General features: G+C 40.5%; 2 long non-coding RNA genes across 2 annotated transcripts; one reads left to right on the top strand and one right to left on the bottom strand.

Moving 5' to 3' along the window:
* Window positions 1-10383: 10383 nt before the first annotated feature.
* LOC130141935 (uncharacterized) lies at window positions 10384-19724 on the bottom strand. The gene is made up of 2 exons (XR_008819224.1): window positions 19415-19724; window positions 10384-14053 (listed from the first exon to the last, which is right to left on the bottom strand). It is a non-coding gene; the product is annotated as an uncharacterized LOC130141935 (long non-coding RNA).
* LOC130141936 (uncharacterized) lies at window positions 14775-25135 on the top strand. Its single transcript, XR_008819225.1, has 3 exons — window positions 14775-16899; window positions 24464-24608; window positions 24707-25135. It is a non-coding gene; the product is annotated as an uncharacterized LOC130141936 (long non-coding RNA).
* The last annotated feature ends 2462 nt before the right edge of the window (window positions 25136-27597 follow it).

The raw sequence follows: 27597 nt of genomic DNA, 5'->3' as shown, positions 1-27597 counted from the left end.
ATATTATATATAATCTATATACAAGAAAGTTCACTTTTCCCCTTAATAGCTAGTAAATGGAAGATGAGTGGAAAAGGGAAAAAAAGAGCATTTGCCAACCACATATGTTTAATTATTATGCCATTATTGTGTTGCCAGGACAATGAAAGCTCCAATGTTTTATCTCCTCAACAGAAAGATCCATTAGCCTTTTGATTGCAGGATAAAGCCTCTGCAGTATTGTGAGGGACTGCTTAGTTACTGTGAGTTACAGGTTAGCTAGAATGCATCTATCAAATACTATCTCATACCATGAAATTTAAACTCATGCCATTTATTTATCCTTATTGTTGTATATGAGTAGAAGATGAGTAAGTATTATTTGCTCTGCAAAAATCCATGGTGGAATATCCAAGGTAATAATTTGGACAGTCAGTGTTCTCCTGGGAGTTATTTCTGTGAACCAAAGTGCAGTTCATGTAAGGTAAATTGTTCCTCTTCACTTTGTGCTGAGTTAGAAAGTTGTTACTTTGGAAGACAGTGTCATAAAATTTAAATATCACAGGCTTCCTTGAAGCAAATTACGGCACCATTAAAAGAGGGTGAAGTAGTTAGCCCATTCAAATGCAAAGTCTGGAATTAAGGAAGCTTGAAATATGACCATGAAACATCAATGAAAATATCTGACTGGCTGATGGAAAATGAAGGGCACCAGAGAAGGGACACATTATTGTCTGTTATGGCATTACAGAAGTTGTCAAGAGGTTAACACAAGAGGTGGTGTGGTGTGTAATATGGCAGGAATAGGCAAGCTGATGTGATACTTCTAAATTCTGAGTATATTATGAAAAATCACAGAGATCTATTCCACTGTTGCCTGCGGCAGTACGTGAAACAGACATTTCATCAGGCTAAAACCTTTCTACTGAGGTCACCATGTAAACAGTTAATGAAGCAGAAACACTCTGGGGATTCATTGACTGAGCACATTTAGATGTGTTCTGTATAAATGTTCAATTGGCAGTAGTGAAATTACCTCACTGATGCTTTAAAGAAACTGCGGACATTGTACTCTTCCAGCATTAAATGGGGTATTCATAATTAATTTCTTATTTTCTAAGCCAGTGTAATATTTTGAGTATAACTTTTATTAGGCATTACAAAGTAAAAAGGGGAGGAAAAAGCCTAGAGGTCATAAACTAGTTCATACAATTTAGAGTGCAGTAAGAAGTTATTGCTGTACTAGCACCTGTTAATGTATCTGCAATTTTCTATGGAGTTAACTTTTTTGTCACAGAAATTGCCTCGTAACTGGTTACCACCAAATACTATATCACTGTGATACAACTTAGCACAAAGATAGTTTGAGATGTAATTCATGAGCCTAGGAAGGGATGTTGTCTTGCAATATTGTGCAAAGCCCCAAATAGTACTGAAGCTAGTGCAGTATTTCATGAGGCACGGGAACATCTTACAGCGCCTTAACAATGTCATGTCCTTAACACTTCTTTAAGCATGTTAGTATTTCCTGGGACGCCAAAGGCTAAGAAATCGTCTACCACTTTTCTTCCTGCTCTTAAAAAAACCCCAAAAAACCAACAACAACAAAAAAGACCTAATAAATGGAGCAGTAGTATGAACAGCTAAAGAGTGAAACTGTTAAAGCCTTTGTGGTACTGATTTGTATTATGCAAATCACCCTGTGAACCCTCAGGTTGGCAATGAACTGCTTGCTTTCACCATCTTCTCTCCATTACAGAAATAGAAACGCACATCCCACAAGAACAGTTCATTGGGAATAAATGCCAGATGGGGAGATTGTAAGACCAGGAGGAACTATTATGACTTCTGAGTAACAAGCCACCAAATTTTTACAAAGTGTCAAGCCCTTAACCTGGCTGTGCTAAAAACACACATCATGCATGTAATTCATCTTCTAGTGCAGAGCATGTGAACTGTTTCAGTGCTTTTATCACTTCTATTGCTTTTCCTAGAAACGTACCAAGGAATCAATCCTTGCTCTTAGGTTCATCTGCCACATTCCTCCTGGAGGCTCCTCCTTCACTCAAGATTGCTTCTTGAAATGTACATTATTGCATCAACAGCTTCTTTGACTTTCACTTTAGTCACATCAAAATTCTTGATGTGCTCTTTCATAAGTGACAGTTTCTCATATGTGGCGTATATTTTTTACAAACAAAAAGTGCAAAAAAAGTTAAAAGCATTCTTTAGCTTTAGGCCCTACAGCCAGTGCCTTTGAAATCCATGATATGTGTTCAAACAGGTAAAGTTTCCTGCACTCACAGAGACAATAGTGAAGAGCAGCATTTACATGACTTTGTAAAGACATCCATTAGGTGAAGTACTGCAAAACTCTTAGTGGGATGGAAGGTGTAATGATTCATGTGTAGCTAACAATTTGTTTAAATGAATCCTGCTACTCCAGCTTCACTCTACATGAGTGCACTTCTCCATGTATTGTACAATGACTGTTGTGCCATGATAGGTGTTTCAAGGACTGGTAAATTCTCTTTTAGTAAGATTGAGTCAATAGCCTTGTAATGAAGGCTCTAAATCTTTAATAGGTAGCACTTCATACTAATTTAGAGAATATGATTCATACATAGATGTATTGACACTGTACATACTCCAATATTCATTAATGGCAACTTAAACATAGATTATGAACCAATTTGTTGTGGAAATTAAAATAAAAGCTGAAATGATTTTACAATGATACTTTAATGTGTATGCCTATATTTATGTGTATGCATGTATATATAAACAAACATGTACACACACCACATCCATATTGCTAAGATGTAAAATATGATACAGAAAAATCATCTGATGCATAACTCTCTTATGAACGTTCAGAGCCAAGGGGCAGAAGATTCATTTAGGTCTAGTCAACCAGCATCTTGCTATCCAGCTAGTGCTATAAGAGAAGTCTGTCTCATCTGTTGGTTTTCAACAACAGGAAGGTTTTGATCCATCTGTCACACAATTCCTCCCATTTCTATTTGGAGAAATATGCAATCTGTTCCATTAATAAAATGTGGCAAGTAGTTTCCTCCTTCCATGCAGCTCTAAACCCACTTGACAGGTAGGTATTTTGACCTGTACATGGTACAAAGCATTGAGTCTTTTTAGTAAGTGTATGTCTCCACAAAGAAAAGAAAGATAGACACTAATTAAAACCTGGGTAAGTCATCGGGAAGACTGGTAGCACACTCTGGCATTTGTTAACACAATACAGAAGTCACTAATTATAGTAGTATTGTTAGTTTCATTGAAGTTATAACAGCCTGTCATAGGAGCCATTATAAACCACTATATTCAGGTGTTCATAAGGACAACCATAAAAATTAAATTAAAGCTGAAATTTGTCATGCATGATCTTGGTTTGGAGCACTTTTTTCCTTTAACAAACTGGCCAGCGGGTGCTTGTGGCTGCACATATTTACATCCAACTTTGATGTTTTAAAACCTTACTTTGAAAACCACTTATAAAACAAGTGACTATTTTATCCATAAAATAAATACGTTGGGATCAAAAAGATGACTGTTTAAATCCTGATTAATCTGTTTACTTTGGTCCAAGCCATATACCTTCGGCTTTGATCAGGTACTTCAATATGTGTATATATATCTAAGCAGTTGAGGAATTTATTAGAAATAGTCAACTGGGAAAGGTATCAGGTTGAAGACTTTTGTGCATCTGGTTATTAATTTCTCAATTCTTCAGGTCCTGTCTTCAAAACATCACTTATAAGACTGAGGAAGAAAATAAAGCCTCCTTTTCTTGGCTCCCTTTTGTCCTTATACAGTCAACTACTTGGGGTAGAAGTTGTTTGCTGATGTTTTTACAGTGCTTGTCCCAGTGGGATTTCAAGCCTTAGTCAGATAAAGCACAACGGGAATGCAAATACCATATAATGGAATGTTTGCAAATATTCCTCGTAATGGTGTGTGCTTTTAGGGTTTTACAGGAAATCAATTACTCCTGTATATCTGCTAAAATGGACCAATTCAACAACAGCTGGCAACATTAAAGATCCCAGCCCTTAATTTCTCATGGCATGTTTGTTCATAGACTTAATGAAAGAAAACTGTTTACATGTTATACTTATACCTACATTAGAATGATTAGATCCCATAAATTATGCAGGACACCATTAAGTTTCATTATGCATCAGATTACAATGTCCTCGTTCCAGCAGCAGTCTCTGATTAATTACATAGCAATCACTGCAGAGCTGACATTGTTAGAGATGGGGGATTACCCTGAGTGCCCCTTGGTGCAAGCAGTCATTAATATGATGGCACAAGGATTTGGGATAACAAATCACCCCTGGCTAGAACAGACCTGAACTCATTAAAGTTTAAATGTTGTATGGAATTAATCTTTTATTTAAAAAAGTAAACACTGGGGGGATTTGCCTGATAATAGTACCTTGGGTTTTCTTTTATCCAGATAAATCTGCTTGTGGCAACAACACAAGAAAATAACAAGGCAACTTAATAAGATGCAGGTGAGTATAAAACAATTGAATTCAGGATATTTTCTTCATCCAACATTTTCTTCATTGATTGCTTTTCTTCCCTCCCTCCCTCCCTTCATACAAATAGAGAGAAGAACAATTCTTCCACGTGACTCCAAAATCCAGTCAAGAAAGGGTTTGGGCCAAGCTGGTTATGCCTGTGCCATCTCTGTTATCCATGTCATGTTAAACATCCTGGTTCTCAGCCTAAATGGTATCAACTGGCTTGCATCCATTTGATCCCTAGGCTATGGGATCTGAAGCACACCACTCTGTTTCATGCCTGCATCTGCCAGCCAAGGGAGCTAATTGATTTATTCTAGATCAAAGCCAGTCTGAACTAGTACATATGGATAATTTTCACACTGGACCACTGAAATGAAACAGGAGTGCAGATGAATTCATGTACCCACAATGTTTTCCTGATGTAAAATCTGTGTCAAATTTAATTTATTTAGGAAACACATTAGGGTGTAGAAAATCAAATGTCTTCTCTGTTGGGCCTTGTGGAATACTACTGTGAAACTCAAAAGACTGAGTATTTTTTATGTTCATGGTGAAAATAGAAAGTGAAAGAAGGAAGCTAGTAAATATGAAGGAGATAAGAAATTTCCTGAAAGAAGGATTTATCCTGCCAATGCTTACACTCCCAGCTGAATAACCTAAGTGAGGATCCTACTCATTGGAAACTTCTTGCACGGGGAATGAAGAGTAAGAGATACCTCTATATAGCAGTTTAGTTCTTAGGTGAGCTATATAATCCTCTGGGAATACTTATTTCCCCTCATAACTAAATCCTGCATTAGCAATGAGTTAAGTGAGACGCCTTAAGGTTAGTGACTGAACAGAGAAAGTAGTTCACCCTTTTATCTTCCTAGCACAGAATGCATCTTTTTTATTATGGTGCCAAGAACTTTTTTCCCTGTTGGTGCAAACAGTCTCTTCCCCTGCACTAGTCAGCAGGTGGTACCAAGGCCTTTCCATTCTGTCTCATCTGTGGAGAAGAAGGACTTTGATATATCTATTACCTTATTGTAGCAGTTAGACTTCCTGGGTAAAGAAGAACCTTACCTATATTTGACTACACATATAGACTCAGATCAGTCTTGTCATTTCTGAAACCCTGGTCTGTGATATTTGAAAACACGGAACCTGTAGACAGCACAGACAGGTAGTGATCCTGTGTTAGAAAAAAAGTATTGATTCAGTCTCAGGCATGTGAAAATTCTCACCATCTCCACCAAAACTCAGCTGAGATGCCCTGAGTGTTCTTACTTAAATTCTTCAGGAAAGAAAAATGCCACATCAAACTTAAGCTACACACTGAGGTTGAAATTGCCAGGGAAACAGACATATATCAGGATGCTGAAATGCTGCCAGGACATTTACTCCAATACATTTATTTCTTGAAGGATTTTTACATAACCCTTTACTGGCCAGAAACTTTGTCTCTATGCATCTCCTGCAGATCACTGCCTTTGCACATCATTCAGGGACAGTGTATTAATACAGACACAAAGAAGCATAAGAATGTGCAGCAGTAACATGATTCTTTCAGAGCCCTATTTTTATGTAATGTGACCAACTGAACAAGGAAACAGATTTGTAAATTTATTGGGCTGTTAGCATCTGCCACTAGCTAAATATCAGAAAGCCTGTCCTAAACATTCATCAGATTTGGAGATTTTCACATTTGTTCTCTGAGAAGTCCTCTTAAAACTCAGGGTCTTCCTGATGTTGTTCCTGGACTTGGACTGATATTTTTTTTTCTAAATTCTTTAGATATTCATATTTGTGACCTTTAAACATCCCTCAAATGTTTTACAGGCTCTCCTACCTCATGTTTGGGTTACGACTAAATCAGGAAGTAACAAGAAGTTACGGGAATTATAAAGATCCATCTCAAAAATAAATGCTTAATTTTTAAATTGTTGGGGTGGACACAGAGATAATCTGAGGCAGGGTCTAGCTCATAGTCCCTTGGGAAGCCTGCGGCAAGGGGAGGAATTGGAGCCTGGCCTCACTCAGCCAGCTTTCCACCCACTGGGTACAGGAAGACAGGGTGCCCTTTACTATGCTAGAAAATTACCCATTTCATTAATGTAGGTTCAAACAATACCTATTTTTAAATTGCCTGCTCCATAAAACACAAACAATTGCATAAAATTGCATCCATAAGCCCTTTCTGAGGTTACAGAAAAGTACCCATCGGTATGGACTTTCCTCCACAGTTTTAATAGCAAACAAAGTCAAAACCAAACAAAGCAGACAACAAACAACCCCGGAAAGCCTCAGGATGAAAACACCCCAGGTTACTAGTAATGTTTGTCAAGGATACCAGAGCTATTGATAAAAAAGGATCTGCCCTACACAGCAATCAGAAAACATTTAGCACTCAGCGTGTTGTAACCTGTTCAGAGGCAGATTTGAAGTTCAGGAACTTGGACAATGCGAGTTGTATTCATTTAATGCTTAGAATTGTATATCCAAGACCAACATTTTCAGATTCCTATCTAATAGGCCTTCTGTAGTCAAAAATTGTGATCTTGAAAGTGGTTTAGTTACAAAATGTTGGTTATTGTTTAGGAAAGGAGAGAAAGGGAAAATAACATGTTTTAAAAGTCTTTATTCTTCAGTGGTTTAGATAAAGGAACATGGAAGAAACCAATAAATTCTTTCCTGTCCTCCTGGGAAAATGAAACAAAAAACAACCAAAAAGCCCCACAACCAACCATCACCTCACCATAACACCCCACCCCCAGGCCAAACCAAAACATAACCTAAATTAAAATGGAAAAGAAAAGGGGTGGGAGGGGAGAAGAAAAAAGTCATGGTTCCAGAAAGTATTGTGTTAGGAAAACATCGGGAAGAAAATGATACACATTTCCACACTGCATAGCGCATGCCTGTGATTTTGCTGTGAGGCATAAAGCACTTGGAGCCCATACAAAACATGTGAGGACATCAAAGCATATTTCAGCATCCAAATCAGAAGTGATTCCTCACAGTGTCAGATGGCATTTAGGAAACATCAGCAAACCAAGGTAAAGAAAAAGAGCAGCAGTGGCAGGAAGAGTTTTCTTGTCATTCCTTGTGGAATATAAGACACTATTCTAAGCAGGGCCAAGCAAAGGCATTTTTCCCCCATAGGAAATATTTCCTGTCTATTCCTTCTGCATTAAAAAATAACCCCACATATAACAGTTTTGCCTTACGTAACAGGAGTACCAAAACTGCAATTAGAAGCAATGCTCTGCTTCCAGTTGGAAATATGGAGAAGACCCCAAAGTTTACGCTAGTGAAATGCCCAGGTGTGATAATCCCAAAGTGCTGCACCCTGGAACATGTCTTGTGGTACTTCTATCTGCAGCTGGTCCATAGAGCGCAGGGGAGTGTCAGAGAGCAGTCCCTCAAATGCTTAAGATTAAGCTGGGTATATTCATTTTGGGATGATGAAAACAACAAAAACCCAAACAAGAATCCTTTGGCAGGTTGCTATTAGCTGAAGCGCTCTGTCTTTAATTGGTATAAATAATTAACTAGCACTGTGCATGCATGACTAAGCATGATAATAGAGATGTTTCCCTTTGAGGTCAAGATTATATCCTTTGTAATACCAAATAAACCAGGAAGCTTGTAGGATCGGGTTGCTTCTTACTGAATTGGAAATGTTTACAAATAATACTCTGCTAACCAAGATCCTCAGGGAAAATTTTCAAGAATGGAAAAGGGCTGTGGTTTCTAGGGTAGGAAAGTGGAAGACTGCTCAGCCTGTGTTTTTAGGACTGCATATCACCATAGCATGTAAATACTTCCAAATTAAACTGGATGTCTAATGTGGATTTTTCCTGTAATCTGCAGGTGAACACTGTAATATGATTGAAAAAGAAAAGGTTTAAAAAAAAGACAGCAAGACAGACACAAAATCTGCCTTGCATAATGTATAGATCAAATGGATGGGATTGTGTGAATCTTGTATAAAAGAAACCAATCTGATCAGAAGGATTTCCTGCAGTAATTAGTATTAAAAACACACCAACTCTGATTTGTGAAACACAGATAGAACAGGCTCCTCAAACCAGGCTCCCTGAGTCATTCCTGCAGCCTCCATCACCACAGCTGCACCGACTGTATTGCTCAATGCTGCATGTCCAGCACAAACGGCTGCAGACAAAACCTTTATCACTCTATAACACGCAGGAATAATTTCCAAATCTGGGGACACAGTGTTTTGTTATTTTTTTTTAATCTTTGATTTAAAGAATCAGTCACCAATATTGGAGTGAGCGGAGGTTATCTTTATTCAGCAGCGCTGGGTGCATGGGGGATCGCTCCACCAAAGTCATGCACACCAAAGGAACCTTTCAGCCCCCTCTTTATACAAGTCACACATGTCTATTCATTAACTTTCCGGGAACTCATTAACATGGGAACTCATTAACATATCTTGCACCTGGACAATTAGCACATTCTCATTCAAGGATTTAGTGCATCTTCAAGTTAACAATATTAACATATCTCATGCCTGGATATTAGCACACTCCCAATGTCACTTAGTACATCCTCAAGTTATCAATAAGGATCTCCTCAGATAAACATGAGCACACGTTCTTTAAATAAATCATATATGGCCCATTATCCATTCCCCTCTTTTCTAATAACTATTGTAAATGCTTTTACAACTATAAAAAAATCACTATGCCCTAGTATCACTCTTTGACAGCACCAAACAAAACACTGAAGTAATACCCATATTAGCATTCCTAAAATTATTAGAATGAGTATTATAACAAAAGCATGCTTTAACCATTCCAGATTAGGTAACCACGAAGTTAATTTGTCCCATATAGCCTTAAAATTCCATCATCTTTAGTAATTTCATGTAAAATCTGAAACCTGTTCCATATCTTATGGATGTCTGTTTCAATTTGATTACTTTGGTCTACGTATACACAACAACTCTGATTTATCATTGTGCATACTCCACCTTCTTTTAAGGTTATTAAGTCAAGGGCCATTCTATCTGGATTACTACCTTACTTAAAGATTTCACTTCCTGGTTCAACCTGTTTATCGCGTCTGTTGTTAGATTAAACATTTGTTCGGTTTCTGCAGACATGTTTACCACTCTTTTCTCTAATTCACTAACTCCTAACCACGGAATAAACCATCTAACAAAATTATGGTATCCTGTATGTCTTATAGAAATGCCGTTGCGGCAGCACCCTCCAGTGTCGGGTGTAATAGCTCTGTCACAGATTTTTTAATAGGCACAACTATGCCTTTCACAGACGAAACGCCTTGACCAAATAATCGGGTAGACTCCATCGACTCGGTTTCCCGATCAAGGGGCTCTGAAGCAGCTATAGCCATCTTTTTCTCCGCAACCATTGACTGTAAATGGTTCATGACCTCCCGCCAGGTTGGTCCCAAGTCCTTGGCTGACTTGCTGCTGCTAAGGGTCGCATCCCAAAGGGAATCCCCAATCTCTCGCCACTCAGTCACACTAAACATCAATTGTGGGTCTTTTAGGTGTCCTTTTTCCTTCGCCCACCTGCATAGCTCTTGGAGCTTCTTTGTGCTCACGCTAGCCTCTCGCTTAGCAAGAATCTCAGATGAAAGCGTGAGTGCCGCCTCCGTTTCCATTATCGAGGGAAAAACGGTCTTACCGGTGCAGGTCTGTGCAGGAGCTCAATGCCGGATTCAGACGCCTTCCCTTCTACGGGCGCCTTCCTGCTCGGACTCCTCTCTAGCATCTCCCAATTTGCAATGCAAAGGCAGAGTTTTCCGTGTTCCCATCGTTCGGGCGCCAGTTGTTGGGAGAGGGGTCCGCCGGAGTCGGGAAATTACTCAATATGAGTTATGCATCTTGCTCATCTTTATTGGCTTCTAACACTTCTTATATAGCCTCAATACATAAGCATGCTCCCAAAGCAAACATATAATTGGTTATTAGCCCGTAAGCACGTGCTGCTCACACACCACTAATTATCATGATTGGAACAAGCATTTTTTCCATGCAGCTATTTGCGTTAGCTATGTTTTAGCCTTGCGGTTTGTTACTCCCTCTATCTACATTCCGTTCTCTATCTCCCTTGGCCTTACACATGTCCTCCCTAACAGCTGCAGCTTGTTACAGCCACGGCCTGTTAGTACAATAAGGTTACTTGGTCTTAGGATTCAAGAACAGATCAAGGCCACTTTCTTGTTAACTTCAGCACAATAACTTCAGCACAATTCTAATTCCAGTACACTTCTAATTTCAGGCCTGGATTGTGCACTCCAGGCCTGGATTGTGCAGACCCTCAGGGGTTCCGTGGCCACACTTCTGCCGCCATTCTTCTACAAGTACTACTATACAGCCATCAGCCAAATGCGCCCATTTATTTAATTCTATCTTACCATTCATGTCCTGAATTAGTTTTAAATCTTCTTTAGAATAGAAAAGGCTGGACCGATGGGACGAGGCCAATTGTATGACATTCAACAAGGCTCAGTGCCGGGTCCTGCCCTTGGGTCACACCAACCCCACACAGTGCTGCGGGTTGGGGGCAGAGTGGCTAGGAACTGCCTGGTGGGAAAGGACCTGGTGGTGCTGGTCAACAGCCAGCTGGGCATGAGCCAGCAGTATGCCCAGGTGGCCAAGGAGGCCAACAGCATCCTGGCTTGTGTCAGCAATGGTGTGGCCAGTGGGACCATGGCAGTGACCATCCCCCTGCCCTCAGCTCTGGTGAGGCCACCCCTCAAATGACACGTTGGGCTCTGGGCCCCTCGCTCCCAGAGAGACCCTGAGGGGCTGGAGCGTGTCCAGAGCCGGGCAGGGGGCTGGGGAAGGGGCTGGGGCACAAGTGCTGTGGGGAGCGGCTGGGGGAGTTGGGGGGGTCAGCCTGGAGAGGGGGGGGGCTGAGGGGAGACCTTCTTGCTCCCTACAACCCCCTGAAAGGGGTCTGGAGCCAGGGGGGGTTGGGCTCTTCTCCCAGATAACAAGCAACAGGACAAGAGGAAACGGCCTCAGGTTGCACCAGGGGAGATTTAGATTGGGTATTAAGAAAAATGTCTTCACTGAAAGGGTTGTGAAGCGCTGGACCAGGCTGCCCAGGGATGTGGTGGATTCACTGTTTCTGGAGGTATTTAAAAGACATGTAGATGTCATTCTTAGGGACATGGTTTAGTGGTGGGCTTGGCAGTGCTGGGTTTACAGTTGGACTTGGTGTTAAAGGTCTTTTCCAACCTAAATGATTCTATGATAATATTAATCTTACTAGATGAATTTAATGTCTTTCATCATCCTTATATCATAAAGAATAAGATCTTGTTTAATTACAGAATAGACATAGGTACTAAACACTTAAGCAAACATTAAGAATTTTGTTTTCTATGTTATGTAAGCGTAACATATGATGGTATGTCTCAAATATATTTAAAATTTGTTTTAAGTTACCTGTGGTGTTTTAAATTACCTAGCCCATTTTCTGCAATTCAAAAATCAATATAACTTGGAGGCTATGACTGTTTTCTATTTTGTTCCTTTGTTGCTATTTGTTATCTTTTTTTTGCATTCCTCACCATTGAACTTAGGTGTGATATGTTTTTAGCAAAATTATTGTCACCTTTGATAGTTGAAGTTTCAGTCCTTCAACTAAAACATTGAAAAATGTTTTTTAATTAATAATAATTTTTTTTTCATCTAATTTAATTCCTCATCTATTGTTTTTGTAATTTCTCTCTGATCTGGACAAATTGCCTACTTGAAAGAAGTGGTATAACCTACTAGGCAGCATTTGTTTTCACTATTTAAAGTCCTTAGAACACGCACCCCCCTCCAAACTTAATTTTTATCTGAAATAGAAAAGTGGTTGTATATTTCTAGCAGTGCCTCTACAAGTTATAGACTATTATTTTTGTATTCATAACTGTAACCCTCAGCCTTTGTCTCTTATACTGAATAACCTGTAGCTTAATTTTAGCTGTGCTTTAAGCAAAGTCTCCTCTTGTTTTCCAGCTCCATTCCATGGCCTAAAACATATCATTACTAAAATCCTCTCTTAAGTTCAATCAGATCACTGATCTGTGTGAAGTTAATACCCTTGATCACTAAATTAAAAACTCAGAATGGAGCGATGGGTTTCTTTGAGGTGTCACTCCCACACTACCTGCCAGCTTTATCCCTTCTGTTCTTGCTACAGCCCAAGACAATCCATACCAGCATGTCAAAAATGCCAACTATATCAATGTAATCTCTTCAATAACTACCTCAGAGCCTTGACAGAAAGGCTCCTAAGATTCTTTTTTTCTCCACTTTGAAAGTTATGCATGTTTACTTTTATTTACTTCTATTCTGCTATTCTCCTGGATTTCATTTTACTAGTACCCTTATTTCATACTTTAGCAACCTTTTATATTTTCATATAGAGAGAAGAATTTAGCTGTGTGGAGACAAGCTATGGATGAAACTCATCCCATTTGTGCTCTAGTAGCTGTCAAGTTTGATATTTTCACCATCACTTGGCATCGACTTAGTTCAACTGTAATATTTTATATCTTAACCTGTTCTTATACACAACATTAAATGATCCGTAGAAGGCTACCAAGACTTTCCTTGTCTCTTCCAAAGTCCTTAAAGCCTCCTGTAACGTGTGGATATTCCAACAGAACAATATTAATTATAGTGTGTATCATCATCAGTGGAGTTACCAATTTACATTTAAAAAAAGAAAACATTTTTCAGTAACATCTTGTATTTTCACTGCTGGAAAAGAGTAACCCAGGATTCTTGCCTTCTTTAACTTTCTGGAGTTCATGAGATAATAACGGATGAAAAGCCTCTTGACAACTGATTGCTTTATAGTCCCAGGAAGTCCCAGCATGGTCCATCGGTTCCTGCTCTGCTCCTCTAGACAGGATGACCAAGTACTTGACTTGCTTCAGGACTTCCAGTTGGATGGAAACTTCTCTAGGTCTTTCAGATTCTTGGTTCCTGCTAGGTATTGCTGTCTACTGTTTCCTTATCCACCACAGTGCCACTCAAAAGCATCCTTGGGAATGAATTCCTGAAGCAGCTTTCAACTAGACTTATTTTCCTTAAAACCTGCAAGGCACTGAAGCTTGTTTCCAGACCACATTGTTTCTCCCCAGCACGACCACTAGATTTTTGCTTGGTGTCTCATAAATCACTGGCTTGCCACTGTGAAGAAAACATTGTATATGTGCAATGGATCACAGCAATTTTTCCTTTACAACTGCCAGCTGCAAAGTCCAATATGAAACAGAAGGAAACAGCCTCTTAAACTTTGTCTTTGTGATTCCTGTTCACCTATGTCATATGCTGGATCGGAAGAGGATTTATTTGATACTAAATTTTGGTGCTCAGTTTTATCTGCCTTCAGTCTTTGAGCACGTTTACTTGTATATCAACACCTTGAGACTGAATGATGACAAAATCTCCCTGAAGCAGGAGACTGAAGGATGGGCTACTCATAGTTTCATTTCACCCATTTCCATCGGGCTGTGAGCGCAGGTGATCTACCCAGCTGTGGGGAAAAAAAAACCCAAACCCAAACCACAATCAGGTACATGACAATTGGAAAAGTCTTCTTAAGACATTAAGAGTTTTCAGACATAAAAGACCAGCAGCAGAAAGGTGTGCAGGGGGGGAATTACAGATGGCAAGGTAAGCACAGAGTGGAACAGTGTCACGAGGGGCAAGGGAGGAGTTTGTGCCTCTGCTGCCAGCATAATACAGCTACTTCATAAGCCAGAGCAAAGTTGCTTGCTGATAGTCATTTTTAAAGAGTTCCCATTTGGAAGCAACAAGCAGCGTATATTTCTTGATACGAGCCTGTGGAGAAACATACTGAAAGTTGATTAGCTTTAATTGAGTTGAAGAATCAGTAGCCAATATTGGAGTGAGCGGAGGTTATCTTTATTCGGCAGCGCTGGGTGCATGGGGGATCGCTCCTCCAAAGTCATGCACACCAAGGTAGCCTTTCAGCCCTCTCTTTATACAAGTCACTCATGTCTATTCATTAACTTTCTGGGAACTCATTAACATATCTTGCACCTGGACAATTAGCACATTCCCATTCAAGGATTTAGTATATCTTCAAGTTAACAATATTAACATATCTCATGCCTTGACAGTTAGCACATTCCCATTCAAAGATTTAGTATATCTTCAAGTTAAAGATATTAACATATCTTGTTCCTGGACGATTAGCACACTCCCTATGTCACCCATTTGAGGATTTAGTACATCCTCAAGTTAACAATAAGTGTCTCCTCAGATAAACACGAGCACACTGTTCTTTAAATAAATCTTTATGGCCCCTTATTCAATAGGTTATTCTCTTGCATGCCATGTTGCCATTTGGATTAATAAATACCGCATCAAATTTGTCACCTTTAAAGATGAGAGAATTATAAAGGGAAAAAAGAGATTTGTACTAATGTCAAGCTTTGAAAAGGTTATTTTTTTAACATTTGTATTTAAGACCTAAATTAAACTGCCCCGGTCCCTTCAAATGTTACAAATGGAAACTGAAATGTAAAAAGCATTCACTTTGGTGATCTGTATTTGCATTCTTTCAAAGGAGCAGAGAATAAGTTCCCTATACGGGAATGTACCTCATGGATATCTTTCTTTCAAGTTAATTCAATCAAATCCCTTCTCCTATAAGGACAAGTGGTTTAATGTTCTATTCGGTTTAGTTCCAGAGGGGTAATTAGCAGAGGTAAAACAAAGATAGCGAATGAATACGAATACCAAATTCCTCCCCCTCTTTGAGGAAGATTTGCTCCCTGGAGGCAGGTATGCCTTAAATGAAAGCACAAGAAAGACACTTCAGAGACACAAAAAACCTCTAAAACTGCTTAATTCAGCCCCTGGAAGACGACTTCTGCAGAGGAGGGTCCCTGGGTAGCATCATGCAGTCATAGCAGTTTCTGTGCCAGCTTTTCCCAGCTCTCCCTTCCACAGCACAGCACCTGCTGAAAGCATGGCTTGTCTTAAATACTGGCATACCTGGACACCAAGAAAGTTTGCAGCAGCAAATAGTAAGCCACAATGTCTTGAAAAGTGCTATATTTTATTCCACTGAAATGATGGCTGCTATGAGCAGAAGGACATGCAGGTAACCGAGCAGAGGGAGTTCTTGCTGTCACTGGCTAAGCCAAGCAAAACTTTTTTTTCATTTTCTCTGTATTTCTTCAATGGGCTGTAAGCTAGTTCAGAAAGTCCATGCATAGTCTTACGAGGTTTTTGGACATCAAGCAGAACCGTATTTGTTGTAAGGTAAATAAAAAGATACGCTTTTCATGCAGACATACACCCTGCCCTCCTCAGTGCATATCACACTTCATCACTTATGTCTCAAAAATTAGTCATGAATGTTTTTCTGTTGAGTCTCTGTTTTGTGGAATCTCAAAACCTTATTTACTCAAAACAATAGCATTACATTGATTTTAGATGGCATGATATTCATCTTTGTTGTCTGCTTTCAAGCTATTGCTCTAGGGATAATTACTAGACTTGTGTGTTTCAGAAAATTGGCTTCATTTTTTTGCCCACTGTCTGCTATCTTCTCCTCTAAACCCCTAGATCCTTTATGATCTTCTCTTTATTTTGAACTTTTTTTTATATCTTCATCTCCCCGTTATAAGAAATGGTCCAGCAATTTGTGTCAATGGTCCAGCAATACGTGTCAATAGAGTGTTTAAAAGGTAAAAATTGGGACCTGGATCTAGGGGACAGGAGAACAAAGGAGTTTCAAAATGACTGTTAACTATTGCACGGGAGGCTACACAAGTCTCTGACATCCAGCCAAGAGATTACCAAATAAGGAAGAAAAGGAAACTGAAGGGTGACTGGAGGACAAAGCCTGGGTGGAAGACTGCGAGCCTTCAGCCCAAACGACCCCCAGAGAGACCACCGAGAACTGATAGGCATGTGCCAGTGGAAGGGGTCGCATTCCGGAAACTAATTGTAATAACCCTGCCTTTCTTAGAAGTAGTGATGAATATGTATTAGCTTAGGAACATAAAAACCAGCCGCCCGATGTAACACGTGTGCGTATTAGAGGAGTCCTGACTCCCTGCGCACCCAGCGCTGTTTAACTGCCTTTTATTAAATCATATAAAATTAAAAATTGACTCGGAATTTATAACAATTTGGTGACCCCAATGTGATCCTCTTGAGTCCCGAGACTGTGAATGGCTAAGGGAGGCGCCCCCACCCTGGTTACGTTGTGGCCCTTACCGGGAGCAGTGCGGAGCCCAGCAGGATTACAAACATAAGGGACAAGTAAAGAACAAAGAGCTCTCCCCTCCTCTGGTGCCCGTAATTCTGCGTGTGAAGATCCGAACAAAGATTTATCGTTTTGTGAGTGTACTGTTCGGTTGAGTGAGTACGGCTGTGTGACTGTGTGTAAGGGTGTGACTAAGACAGAACTCAGTTCCAAAGCGAGTGCAGAGGTCTTTTAACCGCGATACCGATAACCCACGAGGGACTCGGCCTGTGAAGGACCGAAGCGATCGTTCTAAGTGTTTGTGGGTGGGATAACACTCGCAAGACACCTTTGGATACAGGCACAGCCAGGAGTTTGGAGCTTTTTGTATAAAAGGTTCCAGTAATGGGTCAGGGACAAAGCAGATCCTTAGACTCGGAAAGTTCAAGGAGGGGCCTCTGGTTTAAAAGGGGAGGAAAATTACAAGACATTCCACTGGATAGTCCCTTAGGGCTAATGTTAAGATACTGGAATAGCTTCAGAAACACTAAACATAAGGACAAGGCGACAATGATTCAGTGTTGTATGGTTAAATGGCCAAAAGAACCCTTAAGACCCCACATGTTTTGGCCGATGTTTGGGTCCACGGAGGACTGGGTCTGTCAGGCTTTGAACATTTATGTTAATAGCAGAACACCCGTGGATCCGGAAGAGAGCAAGTATGCTGCGGCCTGGTTGGGACTAACGGAAGCATCTGCCACTCTGATATTTAATTTAACTACAAAAAAAGGAGGGTGAGGAAGAGGCTCAATTGGGCTCTCACTGCAAAGTTGCCTTTGAGAGGGTGCAATAAAACTGAAATTTGTCTTCAGTTTACCTTTGTTTTACCTGCACTGGCATTTTCAAGTGAGGACATGTGTGTTTGTCTGCAGTTTGACATGTTTCTCTAGGAGTGGTCCTAGTTGTGGTTTTGCACACACGGAAAGAGATTTAAGCCCTAGACTAAAAAAGTTGGGGATATGGTCGGTCTTTTATGAATACTTGTGATTTAAAGAATCAGTCACCAATATTTGAGTGAGCGGAGGTTATCTTTATTCGGCAGTGCTGGGTGCATGGGGGATCACTCCACCAAAGTCATGCACACCGAGGGGACTTTTCAGTCCCCCCTTTATACAAGCAACTCATACCTATTCATTAACTTTCCAGGAAATCATTTACATATTCATTACAATTCTGAGAATTCATTTACATTTCTCGTGCCTGCGCAATGTCCTTGAGGAGTTGTCTCTGCGCAGACTCTATTCCTTAGCGGCCATGTTTAAAGTCTGTCTTTGCCACGTTGCATGTACAACAGGAATCTAAGACAAAATGTCCCTTCTAAAGATAACCAACCCAAGGACTTAGCAGTCTGTACATCCGTCATGTGGCAATAAGGGTCCTTGGACATTTCCCGACTTTTAGCTAAACATAGGTGTGTCATCCTTTAGATAAGTGGTACAGCATTCACTGTTCACTTGATACACCTATAATCTTCAGTACAAGAGGAGATAGAGCTGAGTTTTATGGGTGGTGTTACTGTATTATTTCTCATGGAGCAGCATAAAAATATGAGCATGCCCCATCCCTCGAAGAATTTGACCCCTTTGATATAACAGACATAAATAATTTGTCTGTGGAAAATAATATAGGCAACCCCAATGGAACTGTGTGCTAGAGTGATTACGTAGACTCATGAGTTTTGGATTATTTGCAAAGTGGGAACAATATTTTAAAGAAATATAATACCCCACAAACACATCAGCTCTGCCAGAAACATTTATAAATGAACAAACACCAACTGCATCATTATCCTCAAGCTGAATATGACTTGAGCTTCTGGTTTTTTTCTTCCTTTCTTAGTTCTAGAGCCTTTGTCATTTCTGTACTCTCCTCCTTTCTGTTTGCTGAGTATTCGTACTCCCCAAGTGAATTAGTGTTCCTTTATCCTAATTGAATCTTTTCAAACTGTTTTTTTCACCCCCCCTTTCTCCAACAGTTAATACTGTCCTGCAATCTCTTACTCTTCTCCCCTGCCTCCCCACAGGTTCCTGTATTAAATTCACTTGGCCTTTGTAATAAAACTAGGAAAAGGAAAGGTGATATTTATCACTTGAGAAGTATAAAAATCACCCAGATCTCGCCTACCTTCAGTGATCAAAACCAATTCAGTATCCCTCCCCCCCCAAAAATATAATAATATAAGTCCAGAGAAGAAAACCAATTTTTTGTAATAATTTGACATCCTTGACTTTTTTCATGTCTCTCCCATAACATACCAAGCAGCACCTGGTGTTTGCACCATCAGAAGGGAATTCAGGTCATTTGTAGTGGCACTAGCACTCACAAAGGAAAAAAAAAAAAGTGGGATGTATTTGTAACCTTTTCCTAGGCTTTGATTAGTGAGGTTTCACTGTGTTTAAGGTTTATTAATAATCACTGCCTTGAGCCTCCATCCAAACTGCTCATGTTTGGACAATAATGATGAGCATGTTATACCATCTGGGTGCTCAATAAAAAGTGCTTCCCATTTGCAAACAAGTAATCAAGTGTGTAAGGATGTGCGCTTTCCTGAAGGGAGACAAGAAAACAAAACGAGGGAGGAAATTGAATAAAATGCAATAATCTACTTACCGCTTTCACAAATTACAACAACCAGTTAAAGTTCCCTCATCATGGTAAAGCAACTTCAGGGATGCTGGCTGCTTTCTGCCTCTCGTAGAAAGTCTCAGCTGGAGCTGTCACATCCCAGGGCTCTGTCCTCTACCCTGCCAAGCAGCAGGGCCATCAGGTTTCACTGGCCCACCTTGTACACTCATAGCCGCTCATGCTTATCCTGCTGTCCTGAAAAGCTGCCCCTGTTCTTCAGACATTTCTGCTTTTCACTGTTAAGGGCAGCCAAAATGGTAGCCTTTGGCTCCCAAAGTAGTGCACTAAAATAGAATAAAAAGAGCAAATATAAAGTGTCCACATTGCAAGGCTAATCACCAGCCCCTTCCTTTCAGCTGCCATTCTCTCTCTTAGATCTGTCTGAGCATCCCCCCATTCTGGGCTTCCTTCCTCCCCACTCGCCATCGCGCTGGGTACATCTCTTTCACGCCTCAGCTGGCAGGTTTTGCCTATTAGTTCTACAAAAGAAACTGAATTATGCCGCTTTTTTTTTTTATACCCTGATAGCACCTAACCGATTCTCTATTTGCAGATTAGAGAATTAATCCAGTGGTACTTTTTGGTTGCAGCATTGCAAAATAATCCCCTTCTGCACTGTACAGCTCTCTGGAATGACCCTCACCTCCTCTCCTGCACAGATTTCTCCCCCAAGACATTTCCACAGCTTTCATCCCCCCAGCTTGATATGCTGCTATTTAAAATAAAGCTATTGAGGATTTGGTATTCAAACACTATTACTGCATTCACCACATCCATGTATACAGAATATGCTTACTCTGCCATCTGCTTCCGCTTATACACACTCATACTTCTGCCCTTGGGAAGAGGAGAGAGCAAACACCTGACAGATGCTTAGTCACATTGCTTAATATTTCTGCAAAACATTCAGGTGCTGAGTTAGAAACAGGAGAAAGGCAGTGTAGAATTAAGACAAAATTCCCTAGAAATCTATCAGAATTATCTATCTGGAAGTATTCTTTCAAAAATTAGTCGTGAGAAGGAAACACTATATCTTTTCCCCTTTTCACACCACCCCGTTACAACACCATCATTGACAGGCAGTCTAGGTTTTATTCAAATCCAGAGTTACTGCATAATGAGATCTAAGACCTACTGTATTTCTGTCTCCATTCCCATCTCTTTGGTAGCTGAGCACCTTCTAGTATAACTCTAAGTGATATAGTTAGGATATGTCAAGTGTGGCTCGTTCTCTCAACAGGAAGGAAAGATTGCCTGTGGATTTTCTTTTTTTTCAAGTATGCCCAGTGCCATGTGTCTGTATTAGCCAAAACATTAAAAACAAAGAGGAAGAAAAGGACTTTACACTTGGCACAAAGAGGAGAGAAGGGAGCGATGTATCCTTCAGTACTTTGTGAAGCTGTGCCTCTCCTGGTACTCAGTCTGCTGTTGACACAACATGGCAACCCCTCCACTTCATCTTCTGCTAGTCCATAAGCTGCAGGGGCACCTTATGACCTTCAGATGTTTTTTAGATCCTCAGCGGAGCTATCATGGATGTGCTCTAGATGGAAGGCAGAGGTTCCAGGACACAACAATGCTCTTCAGCTTCTCACCTCTCCAGCAGGCTCAATAGCAGCAACAAATACATCTTTTTGAGTCCAGACAATCTTCCCATCCCTTCCTAAAAATCTACCACCTCACTCTGGCTCTCCTTTCTTTTTTTCTTCTTGTGGGTGAGGCTGGATAATTTGACAGTATCTGTTTACATCTTTGGGATGAATACACAGCATGCATCTGAACTGGTTCCTAAAATACCTCAGGCTCACTCATGTTCCTTTTTTCTTCAACCTAAATAGTTCCCTTGTGACAGACAAGTAGACCTATTACTTGCCAAGGAGCTTAGACAGTCATTCAGGTCTCCTGTGCCCTGATATATGAGCACTTTGTAAATAGCCACTGAGATCTTGAATATTCAGCATGGTGGAATTTGTTTAGTCTACAGGAGGGAAGAGTGAAGAGAGACATAAATATCTTCAAACATGTAAAAATGGCTGCAGAAAGGGAATTAATCAAGCATTTTTCATGCCCACTGGGGCTAGGGCAAGCATTAATGGGCTGAAATTGCAGTAAAGGAGATTTAGGTTGGACATTAGGGAAAAATTCCTAACTGTAAGGACTGTTAAGGATGGGAATACATTGCACAGAGAGACTGTAGAGCTCCCGTGATTGGAGGTTTTTACAAATTACTTAGATGGAACTCTGTCAAAAAATGTTTAAGTACAGTTGTGGTAGGCAAACAATTACCTGGTTCTAAAATCTCCTCTAGCCCTGCTAGCTGTGCTTCTGTGGGGAGCTAAGAGTAACCAAGGGCTAAACTTGAGGTATGGAGGCACCTGAGTACTGAGAAAGTATTTGTATTGCACATTGATCCTTGTTACCTGAGAGAACCTGATTCCGTTCCCCACATGCATTTTCCCCACCAGACAATGCTACTGGTTTCTATATTTGTCTTACAGATGACATTTTTTATCAGGTTTTAAACAGGCCCACACATGGGACATTTATTATTTGATGTTCTATGATAATTTCCCTCCAAGTTCTGTGGAACTTCTTTCTCATTTTCTAAAAATTATGATGACATTTCTCTGCTAAAAATATTTCAAGGGGGTCCCATCGGCAAATGGCTTTTGCTTAAAACATTCTGCATGCTGTTCTATTTACTCTGCAATGCGTGTTTTAGAAACTCTGTTTGCCCTCAGGGGTCTTATTTGTTTTTCAAAACTATTCAAATTGCATTCAGCTAGGATTTGATTAGTAGGAAGGTGAGGTGACTTTGCTCTCTGTGCTGGGTAATAAGCAGTTGCTCTAACCTTGATTATCTCACCAACAGAACATAATGTGCTGATCAAATGATTTTCGCATTGACATCTTTTTCTGATAATTTGAAGTACATGAATTTCAAATGCCCCTACTCAGGAAGCTTAAATGGGGGAAAAAAATATCTTATTTTAGTTTTCCACAATCCTGTAAAGCTGCAGTTCAGAATGGAGAGCAGATCCCCAAAGTTGTGGATTGGAGTGAAGTTGCACTGTATAGACCAGAGATGCTGCTCCACATTTCCTACCCTGACTGGATCCTCTAAGGAAAACTCCCATCCCATCATGAAGTGGAAGTAAGAGAATGAAAGAAGTGGGAAAAGCCGATCTTCAGCTTTGGGAGGGAAGAAGAAAGTTTAGAGATGAGTTTTATCCTTATTAAACACCAATAATTAAAAAGGAGGCATTCTGAAGGGTGGAATTTTGTATTTTGGAAACATCAGCAGAGATTGTAGTTACATAGTTACGAATAAAAACATATGTTATCCAGCACTTTTTATTTGAAACAAAGCTTGAGTTTTCAGAGACCAGTCTGACAAAAGGACTGCAAAGACTTGGAAAATTGTAGTATGCATTCCTCCATTTTAGATCTTATTTTTGCAGATTCAGATAAAAATTTTGTAGAGTAAAAAATCTCATGAAGGCATCGGCCAAAGATTTTCCCTGAATATGCTCACTAATTTTCTGTATCCTCAGGGGTGTAAGGAAGGGAATAAGCCTTGAGAGGATATGGTTCCAATGCATCATGAAGGACCAATGTGGCCTGAAAAACACCAACTGGTTTAGGTTTTCAGATTGTTCCCAGGACCATTTTTTGTTCTTTACAGCATGATCTCTTTTCACGTGAGATTTAGTTCTCTGAACAATATTTTTTGCTCTTTTTGTTTTTCTGTAAGATAATATTCTTTCTGATATTTCAAGTGAGTCCTTTATCTGTACTGGCATCTGGATAAATGTAACTCAGCTTGTTTGGCTAACTTGAAAGAGCAGAGATGGAAATGTGATGAAGGCATTCACTGCATTTAAGAGGAGTTCCCAGATCTGCTACTGTCTTCCTTTCTCACTTGGGAAAATCAGTTACTTCTTATGCTAAAGTTCCCCAAACCCCCAAAAGAAAGGTATGATGATTTTCTTTTTTCTCTGTTTTGTTTTATTATGCCCATCTGGTGCATACAGGTCTCTTGGTAAGCACTATCTTTTCCTATGGATGTGCATATACAAAGATTTTGGTTTTGCAGCAGTTATGAGAGCTGATCAAGTAAATCTCTTTCTCCTAATGGAATGGTTCTTGTGGGTGCATCTAGGTGACTGCATGAGGAGACCACTCTTTCCTCCTAGTGAGAGACAGGGTTTCAAGGTTTTTGCCAGCTCACACTTGTACATTAGCTTTATTTGTGGCATGTTTCCTTCACAAGAGTTGCAAAGATGCTATCTTTTGAAAAAAAGCAAGCTCCCTCTGTAATGCAGTCCTATGGCTTTAGGAGATAGGACTTCATAAGAAACCTTTAGCACTTAAGCCAATTTTTTTGGTGGTTGATGTTGTCAGTCTGGTGTCTCAGAGGTTTTACAGCACATTGCCAAAGGTTCCTCACCTCTTCCAGTAAATCCCTTTCCATCTTTTGTATGGTGGGTACCTTGTTCAGGTGAAACCACAGAAAATCTTGGCCAAAAAATTTGTCAATGTCTACATGCAATTGTTTTTTCATTGTGGTGCTCAGAAAGATTGCACAAGGTCTTGGTAAATGAGTGGAGAAGTTAGGTGTGGGTGACTGCAGAAGTGCTATTACAAGACACTGAAAAGCAATAGCACAAGTGTATTTACATCACAAAAATATTATGCCAGCCAAAGTGAATTTCTATAATATTGTCTCCACTAAATAAAAGCAATAGGGAGTCTTATCTGTCTGGATGTTAAGATAGGTAAGCAGGGCATGGACTGATGAGAAATAATTTAGCAATATTCTACTTTTTTAAAGAAAAATAGCCAAAACCTTTGAAGTCACTATGATATCTTCTTACTCCTGAGCATGTGACATGATGGCTGGATGAGAGATGATCAGGTAACCGGACGGTAACCACTTTAAAGGAATAGATGGAGAGAATGACTTGATTAATGTACCTGTTGAACCTAGCCTTTTCTGGTTTTTTTTTTTCTTTCTTTTTTTCCCCCTAACAGCTCTCAGGAAATCCATCTCCCATCATCCCCTGAGTTGTTTTAGAAATAAAAGACTTGCAATAGTTCTAAAGAGAAGTTTTCCATTTGTTTGCTCTACTCTCTCTGTTTGATCATATTGGAATCCTCCTAAAAAGAATCAGCACAGGTAAGACCTGGAGAGTGGAGCACAATGAGTTTTTTTCTTGGTTGTTACATTTATGCATTTGCTAAACATCTTTCTCTGGCTTTATTTTTCTCCCTTAGTCCATAACCAGAACTTAATTGTGGAACACACACATGGGGAAACCTGGATCTACTTTATTTCCCCCAAAACCTATGGCAGGTGGTTTGGTGATTCGTGTTACAGGAGCCGGGCCAGCTGCCGGGTTTGCATTTCAGACTTCAGCCACCATGTAAAGTTTCGGAGAAATAAACTCAGTTTTGAATGTGATTTTCTCTTAATATGTATTTGTATGAAATGCTTGAGGAGTAGGATTCTGCTTCAGTTTAAATAGCCTGGATAGAGGTGTCTGTGTGTAAGGGTGGTGTCTTAACTCCCTCTATATTCAGCGGCTGTGATTATTGTCCGAATCACTGCTCAAATACAAGGTGTAGAGTACCAGGTAGGGATTTTCAGGGTATCCCACATAGTTTCCATCCACCACTGCAGAAGGGTAGGGGTCTTTTTTGGGCCCTGTATTGTATCTACCAAGACTCTAAGAATGCCTTGGCTATCTGGGGTTTCTCTTATCCCTTTGTACACAAAAACCTAAATGTCAGTGTAGTCTGGAGCCGCATCAGTCCCAGGCATTGCAAAGCAGTGTCAATCTTCTAGGTATCTCCATCATAATATTTGATGGTGTAAAGAAATGGTCCAGCAATTCGTGTCAATAAAGTGTTTAAAAGGTAAATATTGGGACCTGGATCTAGGGGACAGGAGAACAAAGGAGTTTCAAAATGACTGTTAACTATTGCACCGGATGCTACACAAGTCTCTGACATCCAGCCAAGAGATTACCAAATAAGGAAGAAAAGGAAACTGGAGGGTGACTGGAGGACAAAGCCTGGGAGGAAGACTGTGAGCCTTCAGCCCAAGAAACTAATTGTAATAACCCTGCCTTTCTTAGAAGTAGTGATGAATACGTATTAGCTTAGGAACATAAAAACCAGCCGCCCGATGTAACACGTGTGTGTGTTAGAGGAGCCCTGACTCCCCGCGCACCCAGTGCTGTTTAACTGCCTTTTATTAACCCCATAAATAAAACATATAAAACTAAAAATTGATTTGGAATTTATAACAATTTGGTGACCCCAACGTGATCCTCTTGGGTCCCGAGACTGTGAACGGCTAAGGGAGGTGCCCCCACCCTGGTTTCGTTGTGGCCCTTACCGGGAGCACTGCAGAGCCCAGCAGGATTACGAACATAAGAGGCAAGTAAAGAACAAAGAGCTCTCCCCTCCTCCAGTACCTGTAATTCTGCACGCAAAGATCCGAATGAAGATTTATCGTTTCGTGAGTATACCGTTCAGTTCGGTGAGTACGGCTGTGTGACTGTGTGTAAGGGTGTGACTGAGACGGAACTCAGTTCTGAAGCGAGTGCGGAGGTCTTTTAACTGCGGTTCCGATAACCCACGAGGGACTCGGCCGGTGAAGGACCGAAGCGATCGTTCTAAGTGTTTGTGGGTGGGATAACACTCGCAAGACACCTTTAGATACAGGCACAGCCAGTAGTTTGGAGCTTTTTGTATAAAAGGTTCCAGTAATGGGTCAGGGAGCAGATCCTTAGACTCAGAAGGTTCAAGGAGGGGCCTCTGGTTTAAGGAAGATAAGGAGGAGTGGGAGCCCCTTATTGTTTCATGAGTGGGTACGGTTGTGTGACTGTGTAAGGGTGTGACTAAGACAGAACTCAGTTCCAAAGCAAGTGCGGAGGTCTTTTAACCGCAGTACCGATATCCCGCAAGGGATTTGGCCGGTGAAGGACCGAAGCAATTGTTCTAAGTGTGGGTGGGATAACACTCGCAAGACACTTTTAGATACAGGCACAGCCAGGAGTTTGGAGCTTTTTGTATAAAAGGTTCCAGTAATGGGTCAGGGACAAAGCAGATCCTTAGACTCGGAAGGTTCAAGGAGGGGCCTCTGGTTTAAAAGGGGAGGAAAATTACAAGACATTCCACTGGATAGTCCCTTAGGGCTAATGTTAAGATACTGGAATAGCTTCAGAAGCACTAAACATAAGGACAAGGCGACAATGATTCAGTGTTGTATGGTTAAATGGCCAAAAGAACCCTTAAGACCCCACATGTTTTGGCCAATGTTTGGGTCCACAGAGGACCGCCCGGAGATACAAAGTGGCTGAATGTGGACCCTAACTGGGACCATCAAATGGAGGCAGGACGATAGAACATGAGAGATCTTAGAACTATAATAATTTGAGGCGTCAAGGAAGTGGTATCGAGGGGACAGAATATTAATAAAGCCTTTAATGAACACCAAAAGAAAGAGGAGACCCCAACGGAATGGCTGTAAAGGTTAACGAAAAGCTTCCAAATGTATTCTGGCCTGGATCCAGATTCACCGGGGGTGGGTGTGTGTGTGGGTGTGTGTGCTATTGAAAACTCAGTTTGTGGCAAAATCATGGGAGGATATAAGGAAAAAGATAGAGAAACTGGATAACTGGCAAGATTGGGGATTGGAGGAATTGTTGCAAGAGGCTCAAAAAGTCTTTGTGAGGCGTGATGAAGAAAGACAGAAAGCTAAAGCAAAAATTTTTGTGGCTGCTATCAGAGAAAGCCAGAAGGGAAGGGAAAAAGGAAAAGATAAGGGAGGTAGCTTAGACAACAGACCAAAAAAGAAGGATGGGAACTTACCAGCTTGTTATTATTGTGGGATGAAAGGACACTTGCAGAGAAACTGTCAGAAGCGACAGAAAGATGAGAAAATGTTTAAGGAAGATTAGGGGTGTTGGGGGCTATACCTTCTGGGGACCCAAACATCTACAGAGCCCTTGATAAAGTTATTAATAGGTCCCCACAAGGAAGAAGTTTTGTTTCTGGTAGATACGGGGGCTGAAAGATCAACTATCCAGAATATACCAGATGGACTCAAAAGGGGGAATAAGCAAATGTCCGTGGTAGGGGCAAAAGGGGAATCCTTC

The sequence above is a fragment of the Falco biarmicus genome, chromosome W (assembly GCF_023638135.1).
Source record: "Falco biarmicus isolate bFalBia1 chromosome W, bFalBia1.pri, whole genome shotgun sequence".
Lineage (NCBI taxonomy): Eukaryota > Metazoa > Chordata > Aves > Falconiformes > Falconidae > Falco > Falco biarmicus.
This window is presented reverse-complemented; position numbering and strand designations above follow the sequence as displayed.